Source organism: Centropristis striata, chromosome 6 (genome assembly GCF_030273125.1).
Source record: "Centropristis striata isolate RG_2023a ecotype Rhode Island chromosome 6, C.striata_1.0, whole genome shotgun sequence".
NCBI classification, from domain to species: Eukaryota; Metazoa; Chordata; class Actinopteri; order Perciformes; family Serranidae; genus Centropristis; species Centropristis striata.
This window is the reverse complement of record NC_081522.1, coordinates 4,444,547-4,453,280: the sequence shown is the minus strand read 5'-3', so window position 1 is coordinate 4,453,280 and position 8,734 is coordinate 4,444,547. Positions and strand designations below refer to the sequence as shown.

Sequence of the window (8,734 nt, the reverse complement as noted above, 5' to 3'; positions counted from 1 at the left end):
AATGATTGTAAATATTGCTTTCTTTTATTGTTATTAGTTTTTCTTTTCTTTTAAAATGAATAACAGAATTTTAATAATTTATTGTAAATATTGCTTTCCTTATCTTGTTATCTTTTTTTTTTGATTGTTGCTTTGGCAATATATACATTGTTACGTCATGCCAATAAAGCCAATTGAATTGAATTGAATTGAATAGAATGAGAGAAAATTTCAAAGCGGCAGGATTTAGGACCCGGGGGCGACCGGTGACGTATAACAACAACAGGAAGACGGAGCGCACGTTGCTGGTAGGTGCGTTAGCATCTGAATATTTAGCTTTAGTTTATCTAGTAAAGTTGTGCTTTTCAGCGTCAGTAAAGAGACACGCTGCTTCCCTCCTGCATGTTTCACAGCCCCGCTGTCACAGACATGTTGTCGTCTCCGCCACATTGTTTTTTAAAGTGCAGTCGCCGGTTCGCTGCAGCGGGTAGCTGCTAGCACACACAGGTCACACTGCAGCAGCTCAGTGAATGACAGCTGCACGGTTCAAACTGCTTAAAGGTGGAACACTTGAGTTGTTTTTCAGAATAAATGTTGTTCAGAAGGAAGTGAAGAGACACTGTCTTGTTTCAGAGTCTGCTCTGTCTGTGAGGAAAGTTTGTTGGTGCTGCAGTGAATGAATGACTGAAAGCAGAGGGCAGGATGCAATTAAGTACATTTACTCAAATACTGTACTTCATTAGCATACAATTGTCAGGTTTGTTTGTACTATACTCGAGTATTTCCATTTTATGCTGCCTTATACTCATCAGAAGCCAATATTGTTCCTATTATTGCATTACATGTATTTAATAACTAGCTACTAGGGGTGTGCCATATCATATCGTTCATGATAATATCGGTATTTTTTTTTTACGGTTAAAAAAAATGCATATCATGATATTGGCAACGTTCCTACTTCTTGTAGTGGCGTAAGGCTAACAATTAAAGTTGTTTTAATCACTAAAAGCTACTTACACTCTGTCGCTAAACACATGCAGCTTTCAAAATAAGAGCACGGTGTGTTAACAGAATCCACCACACAACTAACAAGAAGACTGTCAAAATAAGATGCCTTAAATAAAACATACAAGAACCTTTATTCTCCTTTACAAAATGTCATTAAAATATGCCCCCGAAACTCCTAGATGGTTATTTTTTTTATTATTTGCTCATACTCGAGTCAAGAGTAAATGTTTTTGTGTTTGGCAACTGTTGAGATTTGCACTTCACACTACATTTTAGATTTAGAAAAAAAAAACATTTTCTATCTTTTTAAGTATTTTTTAATATCGTGAAGAATAATCGTTATCGCAAAAATAGCCTGAAATATCATGATATTCTTTTAGGGCCATATCGCCCAGCCCTACTAGCTACATTGTAGATTCTGATACAAAATCTCATCAACTAACACATTGTTATGTTTTTCTCATGGATTTAGCTAAAACAAGATCAATTAAAGCTGCAAGCAGCGATGAACTGGCCCGAGCAGAGTGCACTGCAAATTATTTGTTTCTTACCAAGATAAAAAAGAAACTTTAGATTTAGAAGTGTTAGATAATTGATATTTTTTTAAGAGTTAATTTCTTATTTTAAGCGTTCAACATGCTTATTTCGAGATTTAATAATCTTAATTTAAGAAATCTTGTCAAGTGAAATTATCTGTCCATGCAACAAGATGTTTTCCTCAGATTTAGTGTTTTTATCTTGTTTTTAGACACACCTTTTTTTGTAGTGCACACATTAACCCATCTCCATTCTAATCTGGGACATTATTTTAAAAATGGGCCATTGTGCATCATAAGTAGGCTACCTTTACTTTTGGTACTCAAAGACATTTTTGATGCTTATACATTTCTGGTTTTACTTGGGTAAGATTTTGAATGCAGGGTTTGTACTTTTTTCTTTCAAATTTGACTAAAATTAAATCTGATATCCTCTTCCGCTGACTGAAAGTAACTCAGTTAAGTATAATTCTGAGACTTGTATTTCACTTGAGTATTTTCATTTTAAGCTACGGTATTCCTTGTTGGTGAGGCGAAAATAATAACCTATATTTGATTATATTTACCTGGTTCATCCAGCCATAGTTACTGGTTACTTTAGAGCTAAAACAATTAGTTGATCAACAGAGATTTAGCATTCTGATAATAGCTTAATGGTTATTTTTTTTAGCAAAAGTGCTAAACATTTGGTAGTTCCAGCTTGTCAAATGTAAGATGTTGCTGTTTATCTGTGTTTTATGTCATTTTAAACAGAATTTAATTTGGGGTTAAACAGTTAGTGGGAAAAAATAAGACATATGAGGGTGTCAATGTGATGGAAGTGGTTTTTTTTGTGTTTTCTGGTGTATTATGAACCAAATGATTACTTGATTAACAGGAAAATAACAGTAAATATTAAGAGTTAAACCATTAAAATCCAATTTTTCATAAGAAAACAAAGATTAAAGTCCAGAAACTGAAAAGAGATTTGTGTAGTATTTGCTTTAACATTGATGCTGTCGTGTTAATAATCCAAATATGTCACATAGAATCGGATCAATCACTCTATCAATCTCCTGTAAATCACAGAAGACACCAGCTGACTGAACATAACAATCGACAAAAACCGACAAAATCAGGTTAATTGTTTTATGTTTATTTTTCAAACAGAAATATCAGATATTCTTTGGATTCAGTCAGATGTGACAATTTTTTTGCTTTTCTATGTTTGTTTTTTTACTTTGGATTTTGGAAAATTGGTCAGATTTAGAAAAAAAAGACATTTGCAAATGTTATTAATGCATTTTTCCTGTTTTCTGACATGTAGAAGACCACATAATTAATTGATTAATCACAAAAATAATTTGTAGCTTTTCTAATGTTGCAATAATAGGAATTGAATCTGTAATTCTTGAGTATTTTTCCTATAAAACATAGTGGATGATGTCATGTTGCTGAAAGGCAGTTTGAGCAGCAGACTTGATTAAATGTCAGATATTACAGATGTAATCAGCAGAGCTTCTGAGCTCACTCCTTACCAGCATCAGATTATTTCTTTGTTGTGGACTCACGGAGCTGAATTACATTATTACTTTTTATCTTACAAACATGACAACAGATAAGGATATGTGACAAGAAGAAAAATATAAAAGAAATGTTCTAAAACAGTCGGTAAGATAATCCAAAAACTATTATTAAAATTCACATAATTATTTACAGAATTTTAAAAATGGCCCTTTTCCTGTTTTTAATGGTCAACATAAGCCCCTCAATGAAAATGCTCCTCTTTACATTAACACCTCAGGAGAATGGGGAAGTCCCTTAAATTTTCAACTGTGATTCATGCATGAATACATTAATATTGAGCAAAACACTTGATTTGACATCTGTGAGCAATTGGGAATCAAAACAATAATCAAAATTAACATCTTGCCATTGTTTACTTGCACATAGTTTGTAACATTGAGCAGATTTCTCTACAGATGGCTGTTTGTAGCTTATAAATGATAAAACTGATGAGAACGAGTACGCTACAAGGAGATTGACGAGTGACAATGAGTGTTACTCGGGCTCATGATCCTTAATTAAGGCTTCAACAGCAAAAGTTCTGGAATGCAAACAGAACAACACTCTAACCCTAAAGCAAACACGGCACATAAGAAATATGCCGTGTTTCCTTTAGGGTAAAGAGTGGCCACCGGGAGTCTTAAGCCTGATTTCCACCGGGCGCGTTACCGCAGCGTCACGTCAGCGTCGCGTTCGCCGTTGCAAATAGGTAACACTCTAATCAATGAGAGCATTTCCACCGGGCACGCTGCGTAACGTTACAGCAGCATCTCTACGCGAGCATTAGGTAGGACTTCTATTTCTCCGCGAGACGCTGCCAAATCGCGTAAATCTCAACAGAGCAGATCACCAGACAGGAAGTCCGACTCAGAATCAGCGTAAAACACTTCCGCCCCTTTCAAAATAAAACACAATACACAGTTCATGCAGCCTAAAACTACTTCACATCAACATTATGTTATGACCGGGGCACCAGATCAGCAATCAATCAATCAATCAATCAATCAATCAATCAAAGGGTCTCAGAGGATCGGCGACACGGACGACAAGAGACTGATTGTTGAAGTGGAACATCATACAATCATTTATGACATAACATATTGTTTTTATAAGGATAGATGGTCAGATCAACAGATCTTCCACGTCAGAGAAGCAAAGTAAGTTGGTTGTTGTTGTCGTTGTTGTTTACTTTATACACACAGTTTATCCATAGACGTGATCTCGTTATCTCGCGTGTATACGGCTGGCTCGCTAAGCTGGCATGACGCTGCTGTAACGCGCCCGGTGTGAATTGACGCCGGCCAGAAGACGCAGCAAAACCGCGGTGGAGCCGTGCCGCTGTTGTAACGCGCCTGGTGGAAATCCCCAGTCAAGCTACGCCCTTTCAAATGTCAGCTCACTCTGTGTGTCTCCATTACAAAAAGGCCCCCAGAGGCATTTACGGGACTCGGAGGTGACGTATGGTTTTCAATTTCGATTGGAGCTATAACGGATTAAACACGGGAGATTCAACTGTGGCCGCCGTCGCTAACGGTGCACAAAGTCAGCAGCTGATCATAAACAAAGCAGCATGGCTAATTATGCACAGTGTATCCGCTGATCATAAACATCGTGATCGTGAATTAACTGGCATGCTAACTGTACTAAGTGAACACCACCTGCAGCAGCAGCACATACACACTGTACTGCTACAGAGCTAACTGTTAAACGCTCAGGGGTTAACATCCCCTCCGGCTCTGTGACTGCAGCTGGGAGAGACTGCTGCAGGAGGACTGTAACCTTTCGACTCCTTCTTATTCTTCTTAACGAGCCGCAGGCCCCCGCGGCTCAAGAAGAGCCGCTGGCCCCTAAATTGGCAACACTGCTTCGCCGTTTTTTTCAAATGGCGGGTGTTGCTGTGGCGTCGAGTATGACGTCACATCCTGCTTAGAGTTGTATCCAATCAGTAACCAGGCTTTTTTCAGGGGAGAAAAACAGCCCTGCTCTTTGACAAGGGTGAAAAAAGTCCTGACAAAAGACCGCTCCGGACGGCTCATATTCAAATTAGAGGCGTTTCGGCGAGTGAGATCCGCCTTATTCCGGGTATTGGGCTGTTGGGGAAAGGCCATTATTATGAAGCTTAGCTGTTTTCCATCAGTGATATTGCTTCCATTTGCACACCAGGGCTGCAAGAAAAGAGTGACGTAATTTTTTCTTGCAGTCCTGGGAGAGAAAACAAATTTCTCTGTTCTTGTGGAGTATGTATTAGCCTCAACTACCAGCAGGAACGTTCTGTGCTGGAACCATTAAGACAGCTGTGCACGACATCCTCAACTCCACTTATATCAAGTCACGGTGGCAAGTATTTCTAAAAAAGATAACCACTCCATAAATGTTTAAAAGACTCGTTCTAGCCAATTGTATGAAATAATATTCTGTCTTCATGCTGCATGATAAAAAAAAGACCCATTTCTTAGTTGCGAACCTATTTTCCAGCCATCTACCATCTTTGCAAATATCCACAAACTCTGAGTGACAGATAAAACCTGGACGTGAGCCCAGGAGTAGTTCGGTGTTGTAATGTGTTATATGGTGTTAACCTGTGCTGCAATGTGTTATGGTGGTGCTGAAGAGACATGCTGCTCTGTGATGTTTCTCTGTTAAATACCCTCAGCAGGGAGGAAGAAGCAGTGCACTGGAAGAAAAGGTTTGGATCTGAACCTCATGTGGGCGAAGACAAACTGCATTTATTTTCAGAAAAATGTAACTCAGAGTAACATCTCATCTGTTGCTCCCTTTAGGTTTATCTTTTAGCGCAATCAGTTGTGATTTAGCTGTCACGCCTGTTGACAAGTGCATTTTGACATCCGGTATTTGCTTCATAACATCCTGAGCCAGTCATGGGAGAAGGATGTTCAGCGGTGGCTCAGTCTGCTTATTTCTCTTTGATTTTTGTGCTTTGAGCATCTTTTTGGCCTGTGTTTTTGTCCCAGAATGGCTGCCTGAGCTAACAACTGCGTCACCGGTGGCCCAAACTGCCCATTAGGCCTCCAAGGTGAGCAGAAGCAGGGATTTCTGTAATGCTCTCCCTGCTGCCGTGGCCTAAAAAGCCACGTCTGATGTTCTGCATGAGAGACAAATCCCATTTGTGTCCCCGGCAGTGGGCCTGGATCCTCCCAGCTTACAGTCAACACTGACACCCATCCAATAATCACCTTAGTTCTGGCTGAGCGAGCACGGTCATTGCCGGCATTGCATGGCGAGGCTCGTCGGTTTGGAGATGAATAAATATTCGCTGATAAGGTTAAAGAGATTATCCAGCGAATTACTTATTTCATATAAGTACCTTGTGCAAAGTCGGACCAAATGTCACTCTCACCAACAGGACTGTTTGTTGCCCCATTAGGGACGTAAGGGCGGTCATGTCGAGTGGTCAGCCTGTGGAACACTTGGTCCACAGCAGAAAGTCTGGTTGACTAGCAGGGACATTACCATAATACTGTCGTGGATGTTCATGGTCTCTAAAAGATGTATCCAGATGCCTTTTCCTCTAGCTCTGTATCAGGACAAATCTATTAATGTACGCTACAAACTCCAATAGGTAAATGTTTTCCATTTATATTATAGGGAAACACTTGACATCATCAATATCAAAATTGCCCTGCGCATAGCACAAACGAAATGAAGTAAAATCATAAAAATATAATGCACAGTGGTGCAGTATAAATTAAGATGTCATGAAATTGGACAATTTATGACAGAAAAACAATCTACAACCATTATAATGCCAAAAAGATGCCAAATCTTGTGTGATTCTAGATCCGAAATATAAGCTTTCTTTATATTTTAAATGATTAACTGAGATTTTTTTTGTATGTCTAACACAAATCCAGCAGCTGACAGAAAATTACCAGATTTTCCTTAAAAAACAACAAATGACAAGCATCCACAGGAATGTTATTGAGCATGTTCATGCTCCTCACAGGATATACCCTTTCCACTGGACACTCCTTGACCTCTAGCACAACCATCAGGACAAAATATCTGTAAGCAGTGTAATTTATTATTAAATATCATTGCATATTAGATACCTGCAGATGGCATCAAACCTTTAGAGCACATTTCATTACCAGAGGATAAACCCTATATACAAAACCATAAGTATGTTGTTTGTCCCAAAAAACCTTGTGTGGTTTGAAGAACATGACAGCCTCTACAGCAGTAGTTCTCAACCTTTTTTAATGGCGACCCCCAATTTAACATGCATGTTGTCTGCGACCCCCCCCCCCCTCACTGAACACAATCTCACAGTTCAGATCATACAAACTCAGTTGATACGATGAATTTTGGAGAAATAATGAAGCAGGCAACAACTAAAACATCTCTGTCTTTGCATTTATATATATGTTTTGTATTTTATAGTTACTTTTAATCTAAGTCCTTTGCTATAAGTTTAAAGGTCCATTCTGACCTCCTGAGTGTGTAACAGTCAGCTTCAAGCCAGAGACTCCTTGGAAAGTAAGAACTTGATACTTTGGGATTTGTCAGAAAAGACACAAAATTACCCAAAAAAGAATCAAATTGACCACAAAATGTTAAAAAAAAAAAGACACAAAATGACCAAAAAAATGACATAAAATTAAGTAAAAAGGGTCTCAAATTGACCACAAAATGACAAAAAAAAAGACACAAAATGACCAAAAAAATGACATAAAATTAAGTAAAAAGGGTCTCAAATTGACCACAAAATGACAAAAAAAAGACAAAATGACAAAAAAAAAGACACAAAATTACCAAAAAAGACACAAAATCCCAAAGTTGAGAATAGCTGCTCTACAGGACCGTTTCCTCTGAGTACTGTGTGTCCGAGTCCGGCCACCGAGCCTTCAGATCTCCGTCTGCAGACGCCTCTCGTCCTTAATGAAGCCCTCATCAGGAAAAAATCAATCTGCTGCGCCTCTAATGGGAAAAAAAACCCCTAGTCTCTTTCATATTGATAATGGGATTCTGTAATTAAAGCTTCAGTTGTTTGGTGGGCAGAGAAACAAAGAGAAGACATAGTTGACTTGTTTATCTTGGAAGTCGCTTCTTTTCTCTGTGATGTCGTTGAGCCTTTACATCTGAAAGAGGAGAGACAAATAAGATCTTGCGACTTTTATCTGGATAAAAGCTCAGCGGAGGAGACAGCGGCTGAACTCTGGTCCGGACTCAGTGGACTGTCTACCGGTAATTATGGGTAATCTGGGGGAAAAGTCTCAGTGATATTATGAAGAAGGAAAGTCCACGTCAGGGCCACTTCGTACTTATCGAGGCAGGTGGAGGTGAACTTTGGGTCCCGGTCAGACTGTGACATTTACTGAACATCCTGGAGCTCTGGCCTTTTACATCCTCCTCAGCACCAAGGCTGCTTCTTGTCTCTCCTCCATTCTTACAGACATTTCCACTGTTCTCATTTCTTTCACTGGTTGCCAGCTTTTGCTAATTTAAAAGATATTTGGCATTTCCTTTTTTTATTGTGAAAAAAAGATGAAAACATAAAGTATAAGAAAAACCGAATAATAGACTATGTGAAGTCAAAATAATATATAATTATAATATAATAGGATATGACAAAATGTACACTTTATTACTTTAGAACACTATATAATCATTTTGATTTCTGTCTCTACAATCTTATTCTCAAAGTT

General features: G+C 38.6%; 1 protein-coding gene across 2 annotated transcripts in view; it reads left to right on the top strand.

Moving 5' to 3' along the window:
* Positions 1 to 266: 266 nt before the first annotated feature.
* The window catches only part of immp2l (inner mitochondrial membrane peptidase subunit 2), a 244,774-nt gene continuing 236,306 nt past the window's right edge, over positions 267 to 8,734 (top strand). Inside the window, exon 1 of one of the 2 annotated variants that reach the window (XM_059334920.1) lies at positions 267 to 291. The gene's annotated coding sequence lies outside the window, so the exon portion shown is untranslated. The remainder of the gene's footprint in view (positions 292 to 8,734) is intronic. The other variant, XM_059334918.1, reaches the window with a different exon arrangement.